The 10109-nt window shown below is 33.1% G+C and overlaps 1 pseudogene; it reads left to right on the forward strand.

The window, feature by feature from the left end:
• The first annotated feature begins 1388 nt into the window (after positions 1-1388).
• Positions 1389-2453, forward strand: LOC131178443 (uncharacterized; annotated as a pseudogene).
• Positions 2454-10109: the final 7656 nt, after the last annotated feature.

Genomic DNA, 10109 nt, shown 5'->3' on the forward strand with positions numbered 1-10109 from the left:
ATAACTAGTTGTCAAATCAAACAGATTACATTAATAAGCATTAATTGCTCACTAATCTTGTATTTAAGTTTTATCCAAGCTTCCTCCGCCAATTCCTCCTCCCTTTCTCTATGTAAAACAGTTGATATGGATATCGGCAAGAATCCATTGACGTCATGGATAAATCCCCAGTCATAATAATGTTGTTATAATCCAGTAATATTAGTTTGTGATATAGGATATAAAGTAATATCATGGTTAGCATGCATCCTGATCTGTTGCAATATCATGATAATAAATGTATATTTACATCTATCTTTCACGAAACAGTAGCATAATTTCAAGTGAAAATGATATCATTAAGGCTCTGACAATGAGTGAAAGCATATCCATTTTGTCAATCTCGGTAGCTCTTACATCTTGTTGCCTGTTAAAATAAAGAGTTTGAGTTACCAAAATAACGCATCCTATTGTAATTCTATTGAAAGGGAGGATAATTGCAAATGCAAGACGAAATAATTCAATTATTATTCTACTTTGTTAATAGTATGAAGATTACTAGAGTCCTATAATTGTAAATTAATAATTAATTTATAATATACTTATATTAACCCATTTGAATAAGGATTCACTATCCAAATGGTCTAGGGCTATTATTGGTCTCTTTAGTGAATTTATGGATAGATATCAATCGATTCATTCAAATAAATTCCTAATCTTGAAGGGATTGCGATAGAGTTAAAGTTCCTATATTGATTATTAATTTACCATAACAATCATTAACTAATTAAAATACCTTTATCTCTTTCCTATTTTATCCAGAACATATAGTTGTCAAATCAAATAGATTACATTGATATACATTAATTACATTAATGGGTCGGCTGTAAACTATATATGGTGTTAAGTGAGGCTTGTTGGAGCTTAGGAAGTTGAGCATAGAGCAATGTCTCAAAAAGAAGAAATTCATCCGCCCTCTTTAAACTTTGTTACAGCATCATAAACCTACCGCCGGTTCAGAGACTTATTCTTGATCATCACTTTAATTCGGGCAAGTGGTTGTCTTCGTTATTGCACCTAGTTTTTTTTTTTTTTTTTAAGCTGAGTTGCTTTGTACTTGTTGAGAATAATATCGATAAGTTTTTGTTCTTCTTTTCAACATTGGAATGCTACAACGATCAATATTGCGATTGGTATTAAATTGAGTAAAAGACATACGTTTCTCTAATATTATTGGTCTGCTAATCACCCTTTCTTCTTGGAAAGTAATTTTATTGAGAACAGCAATTGCATTATATCCCAGCATGACCTAACTGAATTGAGTATATTATATAGATGTTTATGCCTCATTACTGGTTAAAAGTGTTGATTTTTTTCTTTTTTCTTCTAGAGAAGAGGAAAAACCTAAGATGGCGAGAGCGTTTCCTTCTGATTTTGATGATGATGGGTATTTCGATAGAATGGTGGAAAAGGCTAAAGTTGAGCATGTTGCAATCAAGTTGCTTACAGAAGATATTTTGTTTACTTTTATGCAACGCATTAGAGAAGAAACCATGAGAAGTAAGGACCTGCTTGCTGCTTATGCCGTGAGAAGCAAGGACCTGCTTGCTGCTTATATACCCAAAGGAAGGAGGGGCTCCCATGGAGTACTCAGAGATATTAAGATATCTCCTCCTCCTTTTTTTTCTTCTTCTTCTTTACTTGCCCATGTAAAGTGTTCTCAGAGCTTGATCGAGAATAAGAAAAAGAAGCGATCCTTTGAAAGTGTCAATACTACTACTAAAGTTCATCAACAAAAGAAAAGGAAATCGTCGAAGAAAACCTACAGCAAGAGGCCTGAGAGACTCGATTTTAAAATGCATTTAGATCCACCACCGGATTTGTCTCGTGAATGGAGAGCTAAAATTAAAAATAGAGGAGGCATTTATATTAAGTTGGAGATAATGAAACAGATGTTTCCTACATATTTAAACACTCACCATGATCATTTCTCTATCCCCTTCAACCAGATAAAAAATCCTGATTTTCTTAATGAGAAGGAGAAGAAAAAATTAGAAAAGTAGGAGAACATTTCTGTTACAGTCATGGTACCTTGTGGTGAAGAGTCTCAATTGTGTCTTAGGAAGTGGAATTTGGCAATTACCAGTTCCTATGTGTTGACTAGTTGGAATAAAGTTTTGGTGAGGAAGGAGTTTAAGCAAAATGATGTCATCCAGCTTTGGTCATTTAGGGTCCAACGAGAACTCCATTTGGCACTCATTAAGGTTGCCTTGGATGGAGGGAATAATGGTGATGGTGCTGGTGTTAGTGCTACTGCAGGTGCAGGTGCAAGTCACGATATTATGGAGAGCCAAGATGGTGATGGTGATGGTGCTGGTTCTACTACTGGTGCAAGTCACAGTATTATAAAGAACCAAGATGGTGCCGGTGCAGGTGCAAATCTTATTACTTTGGAGAACCAAGAACAAGATTAATTAATTAGAAGGTTTCAAATTTTCATTGTAGTTTTGCTTGCTTATTGTAACACCCCTTTATTAAGCAGTCTATGCATTCTACTGTTCCGGTGACCGGTGTTTGTCCGAACAGTCAGAATGTCTAAACATATGCTTATATCACCTAGAAAAGCCCTGAACAAAAATTAATAGTAATTACCAGAAGGTTAAATACAGACCAGAAAAATAAAACATAAAAAGTTAAATGAGTTGAGGGTCACAGCGGTGGGTGACCTTACTGGGAAGTGACTGCGAGGTCAATTGTAACCTTAATTTCGTTCGGGACATTGTGACACTGTGGTACTAAAGACTATTTCAAACCTAGTGGAAAAGAGAGAATCACATAAAAGAGTTGATAAGTAGGTCAGGACTCCAGAAGAAATACCGGATTATTTGCAAACCGGATCAAACCGACGAGGGACAAATTGGTCAATTCACCCCTATAGGTGACTCCTGACCTAACCGTCTAATAAAATCAGAGAAATGAAAATTTACAAAAATAAAATTAAATTAAAGAAGAATGGAAAAATAGAGGAAATAGAAAAAAGAAAAGAAAAATTGAATTGATTACATTATCGACATTACATATGCATGATGCAATAAAGGAAAATTTTAATTAATTAAATTTGACTAAGTCAAAAAGCCAAATAAATACATAAAAATCAAAAGAAAACAAAAAAAGTTGTCTTCCTCTCCTACCTATGCCGTCCCTCACTGCTCTCTCATCTCTCTCTTTGTTTTCTTTTCCACCATGAAAGCTCCCTTCAAGCTTCCATAAACCCTTATTCTAGCCATAAATCTCATAGTCCCCTTAATTAAACCTTATCTTTGAGTCTTGAAAAGAAGATTGGAGCAAGAAAGAAAAGGAAAAATTAAAGAAATAAAGACTTAGAAAATCCAACAAAAAGGTTAGTGATGAATTTTCAAATTTCCTCTTTGTATTCATACTTAGGCAATTAAACTAAGTTAGAAAGTGTTAAAAATTGAAACAAATTGATAAGGTAAGGAACCATAGAAAATTCAGTCAGCTATGAGTGGTTAGGGTTTGGTGTGCTTTGACCTAATTGAATATGAATTCTAAGGTTAGTAAAGTTATATGTATGTTTAGAGTATTGAAATTGTATGAATTGAAATAATTATATAATTAGGGTTCATGGCACTTAGGGTTTGGGGGAAAATTTAGAGAAAATTGGTAATTGATGTAATGGAACCTAATTGAGGTTTGAAATGGTCATTTAGAGTCATTTGTAATGTATTTGAATGGTTGGAATGGGATTGAAATGGTGAATGTGATGCTGCCTCAATTGAGCAGTTTGACCTTGGTCAACTCAAGAGGGCATAATTGAAAATTGCTTGCTCCAATTGGTGTGAGGCCAATTGGAGATAAAAATTTAGACCCAAAGCTACAATTTTGGTGAAGAAACCTTGCCCTAAAACCAAACACAAATTGGTGAAAAGTTAGGTCAAATCCAGATTTAGGCACACTGCCCTGTACAAAACTGACCATATGAACAGTACTTGTTCTAATGATCATAACTTGGTCTAGGAAGGTCCAAATGACCTGAATTTTATACCGATGGAAAGCTGATACATAGCACTACAATTTTTGTGAAGAACACAAACTCAAATTTTGACCATAACCCATCCAAAAAGCGAGCTATAGTCAACACACCAAAACTGCTAGAACCAAAAAAGTGCTCAGAATTCTAGGTTTGAACAAATCATACTAGCCTTAGGAAAATGGCCATATCTTGGGCTACAAAACTCCAAATGAAGTGATTCAAAAAGGAAATTAAAGCTAAGACAGTAAGGAACAACTTTGATGAAGGAAAGTTAGTCAAATTCCCACTATAGACAGATTAATGGAACAGCACAAATAAGTAACCCAAAACTGAAATTTTGAGATTTAACCCTAATAGGCTTTGAATTGAATTTGGCAATGAATGCCAACAAAAATATAACTCAAAATATGGTATGTGGGTGTAATTAGAATTAGCATATCTAATTAGTATGAAAAAGTCAATATTTTGATAAAATGGTCAAATGAATAGTAACTACAATTACACTAAGTACAAAGGACTCAATTTTATGGGGTAAATTAAGTGTATAAAATTTAATTATTGAATTTATTAATTAGAAATAAATTGAATAGATATTAAAACACTCTAATTATGTGTTTTAGTGGGAAATGAGCCCTCCAATTAAGGAGGAGGAATTGAACCAAGACAAGCCTAGATAAGAGGTTTGTGCACAATTAACTCTTTTTGTTATTTTTGACTTCCAAATTGATTTGAATAAGTTTATTGTATGATTTATGATTTTTTGTTGTGTTGATAAATTTAACTTGTTGAATGAAATTGTTTAAATTAAATATAAATTTTCTTATGCATTTAAGGATTTATTGCATAATTTTGAGAATTGCAAATTTTAAGTTTGATGTGTTGCCAACCTTGAGCATGAATTTATAATGATTAAATATGTTAATGGTTTGTAAACACTTTTGTAAATAGAAATTGTTTTGAATATGATTTGAAACCACAGTTGACATGGCAATATGTTTTGAATTCTCATTAGTTTATCTAGTGAGATATCTCCTCCATTAGATGGGGTGAGTTCCTTCCTCTCTGGCTTGCCAGTTGGGGAAGAGTTTGAATGAGTACTCATATATACTAGCTAGTTTTTGTTCCTCCCTTTTAGCCTCGGTTATTGGGAGAGTTTGAAATGCCATGGTGTACAACACGGCATCTATTATGAAATTTTGTGTCATAGGTCCAACTGTATGAATTATTGGTAACGCCCTTTAAATTATGCATAATTTGATAAATTGTGATCGAAATAAATAATTTATTAGTGATTCAAAAATATTGTATTGTTTCATGATTAAAAAAAAATGTAAATAAATAGTTACTATTTGATCAAAATGTTATTCAAATAAATAATTTGCATAATTGAAAATATTGATTTTTGAATGTCATGAATTTTGAAGAATTTATAAATTTTAAATTTTTATTTGTTATGAGTTGTTAAAGAATAACTTGTATTAAGTTTTAAATTATTAGTTTGTGCATCACTGAGTTCACCACTCAGCGATAACTTTGAATGCTATCGCAGGTGAAAGAAAATATAGAGCAGCGGAGTGAGATTACTTGAAAACACAGTGAGACTATCTTCGGGTATATCATAGGTATACCCTTGTACATTAAATTTTGATGTAATTATGTGATTATATGTATGTAATTTCATTCGAGCAGTTGCATCAACTCTTTTGTAATATATTTTTGAAATGTAATCAAATACAAATTATTGTAATATTATCTTAAGATTTTATGTACTTATAAAGTTTTGTACTACTAAATTTGTAATACTCTCATGAATGTAAATATTAATTTTGTTACCTTAATGAAATGTTTCAATGTTTGATTTAATTCAAACTGGGTATTGAGTTGCTTGTATTGATTTGTAAAATGAAATTGAATAATAAAATTGTGATTGAGAAAATGTATATTAGAAGTGTTTTTCACAAGTTTTTGAAGAACTATTTTCTCGGGTATATCATAGGTATACCCTTGTACATTAGATTTTGATGTAATTATATGATTATATGTATGTAATTTCATTCGAGCAGTTGCATCAACTCTTTTGTAATATATTTTTGGAATGTAATCAAATACAAATTATTGTAATATTATCTTGAGATTTTATGTACTTATAAAGTTTTGTACTACTAAATTTGTAATACTCCCATGAATATAAATATTAATTTTGTTACCTTAATGAGATGTTTCAATGTTTGATTTAATTCAAACTGGGTATTGAGTTGCTTGTGTTGATTTGTGAAATGAAATTGAATAATGAAATTGTGATTGAGAAAATGTATATTGTAAGTGTTTTTCATAGGTTTTTGAAAAACTGTTTTTTGGGTATATCATATGTATACCCTTGTACATTAGATTTTGATGTAATTATATGATTATATGTATGTAATTTCATTCGAGCAGTTGCATCAACTCTTTTGTAATATATTTTTAGAATGTAATCAAATACAAATTATTATAATATTATTGTCACGACCTAGCCTATGGGCCGGACTGGCACTAGGACCTGGGCCAGCCTAAAGCCCTCGAGGCCCGTAGTAAGCCTACAGTTCTCAAATCCATAACCAAATCCTAAAATTTAGGTCCAATATACATATAAAATAATTTAAAATATTTTTATTCGGGTCAACCCAACCCGATAACTAAAAAAAAAAATAGTAAAACAATTAAATAACTGATGTTAAACCTGCAAGGAAGAAAACAGGTTGCTCTGTAAAAAAACTCCTCCTGTAGCTTGGAAAAATAGGTGAACATGAGTGAGCGTTCGACTCAGAGAGTAAAATATCAATTTTAATCATAATCTCTATAACTATCTAAAGCTAATGCACCCTGTAGAGTGAAATGCAATATCGGCAATATTTTCACATCATAACAGCAAAAAGGTAATTTGAAGCACTCACACACCCGATAATGTCAAACAATACATATATGGGAGCTAATTCCCTATACAGCTCTCTTAATCCAACCTGTGCCAGCGAAGAACTCACCTCGGACTTCCACTTAATAACCAAATCAGGGTCCCAGTGAAGAACTCAAGCCGTGTCTACCTCGAAGGACCGAGTCCCAGCGAAGATCTCAAGCCATGTCTACTCGTCCTATCCATAGCCAACACCACATCACACGCACGCCAACGCACGCACACTGCTCCAAATTATCACAACAACATACATGGCACTTTAACAGTTGTGAATGCAACATAAAACATGCCTAGAGTTTAACTACATAAATATATACATATAAGTGATGCATGGACATGCTTGAACATATATTAATATCGAAATTACAATTAAAATTAATATTTTACTCATAGTATACCGATGACTATTATGGCTGCTGGATGCAGAAAAATAGCTGATCTCGATCACCTAATAATTAAATTATAAATTTATTAGTACTAAGTTAAGATAAAACTCTAAAGAGGCAACAGACAGCCTAATTCATGCCGAAAATCTGGCAGAGTTTCCCCTATACCTGAGACCTACCCAATCTGCAAAAAGGCTCAAATAACATTTCTAAATTCAACTCATATCTCATCATCATTATATGGCCCCTCCTGGGCCCTCCAAACCAAGCAATACTCAAGATCTTAAAAAGTATGTTTTAATCCCTATAATTGACATTTTGCAAAAATCCACTCAAACAAGCTCTAAAAATTCTAAAATTTCGCCTCGCGGTCCTTAATAATATTATAAGACTATTGCAAAATGAATTGTAATTTTCTAATCACCCATGAATATTTTATTCAAGAATATTACTCAATTCCATAAGTTTTCAAAAGCTAACATATTCTTAATTCAACCCAATTCAATATTCACATATTTAAACCTCCATCCTCAAGCTTCAACCAATCATATAAAATTTAAATATCATAACTTCAAATAATCTTATATGCCCATATGCTAAAAATCTAACTAAATACATCTATATTTTTCAAAAATATTCTACAATCACTCAAAAATTCAACAAGTACCATAGAATATCTCCAAATAATTTTACTTTCATCATATATTTTTCTTAGAATTTTTCTCCAATTTTTCCTGTTTAAGAAACACTGTATTTATGCTCCACAGACAGAGAAATAATGAAAATAGTTTTACCCGAAGTTTATCTGTGTCTCAAAAATTTCAAAAATTTATGAGGAAGCATCTGAAAGTTGAGTCATCTCCGAAGCCCACCGGAGCCACCGCTGGAACCACCGCGCACGGTGGCCGGTCGCCGGCAACATCTGCCGGATCTGATCATACCATCATGTTCCTCCCCTCTTCCTCAGTCCATATGTGGTCTCGGATCGTCGATCCAACGGTCGGATCGTCCTACATCTGACGAAAAAACTTGAAAAACCCGAAACTTCTCTCCTCCATATCTCACTCATTCGACCTCCATTTGCTGCAAAATTGGTATCAAAAGAAAGCTCTCAGAACAAGCTTTCCAACACCACCTGAATCGCCTCGATCGGACTTCGGATGAAGCCGGAATCGCGCCGGAAAGCTGCTACCCACTATGCGCTCGTTTTCTCTCTCTTCTCCCTCTCTTGCTGCCATTTCTGGTGGTTCTGGCCGTCGCTGGAGGGTCGCTGGCCAGGTGGGGAGCCACTTGGGAGGTCGCCGGCCGGTCACCGGAGAAGGAAAGAAGAAGAAGAGAGGGGAGGAGAGGAAAGAAGAGAAATTTGGGGGGGGGGGGTGTCCTCCTGATTTTAACCCCTTTTTTTTTTTTTATAAAAAAAGACTGGCAGTGACAGTGGAAATCCACTGTCACACGCCAAGTCCCATCCTTTTTTTTTTTTAGTTGTTACATTCTTCCCCTGTAACACCCCTCACCCGACTACAGTATAGCCGAGCAAAGTGTGCTACATTCGGTGCCGGAGCACCCTATCTTATCTTACTTTATTCCCTTCATAATTTGATCTCATTATATTTTAATATTAATTATTTTTCGACGGAGAAACTAGCGGAGTTTCCCCTATTTTTTTTACCAGTTGACGTATTTTACTATTTACCTGTTTGAAAATTTCAATAATATTTTACAAATAAAATCTCATCAATTATTTTCATAACCATCTCATTCATATATCTCAATTTCATATTCATTTCCATGCATTATCTATATATTTCAAATCTGTCTTCGAATCCATACAATCTCATTCATGCTCAAATCACATAAGTAAAATTTTCAAATTTCTTTAATTTACATAATTTCATAATTTACATGATATATAAATTAATTACATATGAAAAAGCTAATTTATTAAATTACATTACATTTCTATTAATTACCTGCTCATAATCTACATTATAATACAATATTTAGCATTTTATACTAAATACAAAATATGATCTATATGGGCCCTATCTACATGCATTGCTGAGGAGGTGACATACTCCAACCACTTCTGCAGATCTGGACTCCAAAAATCTTAGTCAAAGTACCTGCGCGAGGAAACAAATCCATCGCGCTAAGCATTGCTGCTTAGTGGTGCAATAATACAACAAGAAAATAAAATATACAAATAAAGAAAGAACGAAGCATAATTTGAATATTTAAGAATCTGTTTAATTTAATACAATGTGTCTAATATTAATTATCTTTTGTTCTCATTTGTTTCGCTTTGGAAGCGTTTAATTCCGAAATTCACAGTGATAATGTACAACATCTGAAATTAATAAAAATACTCAGTTTATATTTATATGGCAATAGAAGGTACATTTAAAATATTTAGTTAAGTTATACCTATTTTTGCAACTCTTTTATCATTTTACTTAACAATTTTTTTTTATGTGGTTTGGATCATTTCATAATTCTAACTAATTCTTTTGAAGTCTTATTAACTCATTTATTTGATTTCTAATATTTTTAATTACTAATAGTCTTAATTATTTCAATAAATTACACTGCTCAAGTAACCTACGACAGGCTGACTAAACTGGATAACGGGTCGTTGGCTCTAGACACCGCGGTGCCTCTGGCCGTCATACCATGGGACGCAGAACGTCAACCACGTATCACGATCGGTATGGCTAAAAAGACATAATAACACATAATGGGG

Source organism: Hevea brasiliensis, chromosome 3 (assembly GCF_030052815.1).
Source record: "Hevea brasiliensis isolate MT/VB/25A 57/8 chromosome 3, ASM3005281v1, whole genome shotgun sequence".
Lineage (NCBI taxonomy): Eukaryota > Viridiplantae > Streptophyta > Magnoliopsida > Malpighiales > Euphorbiaceae > Hevea > Hevea brasiliensis.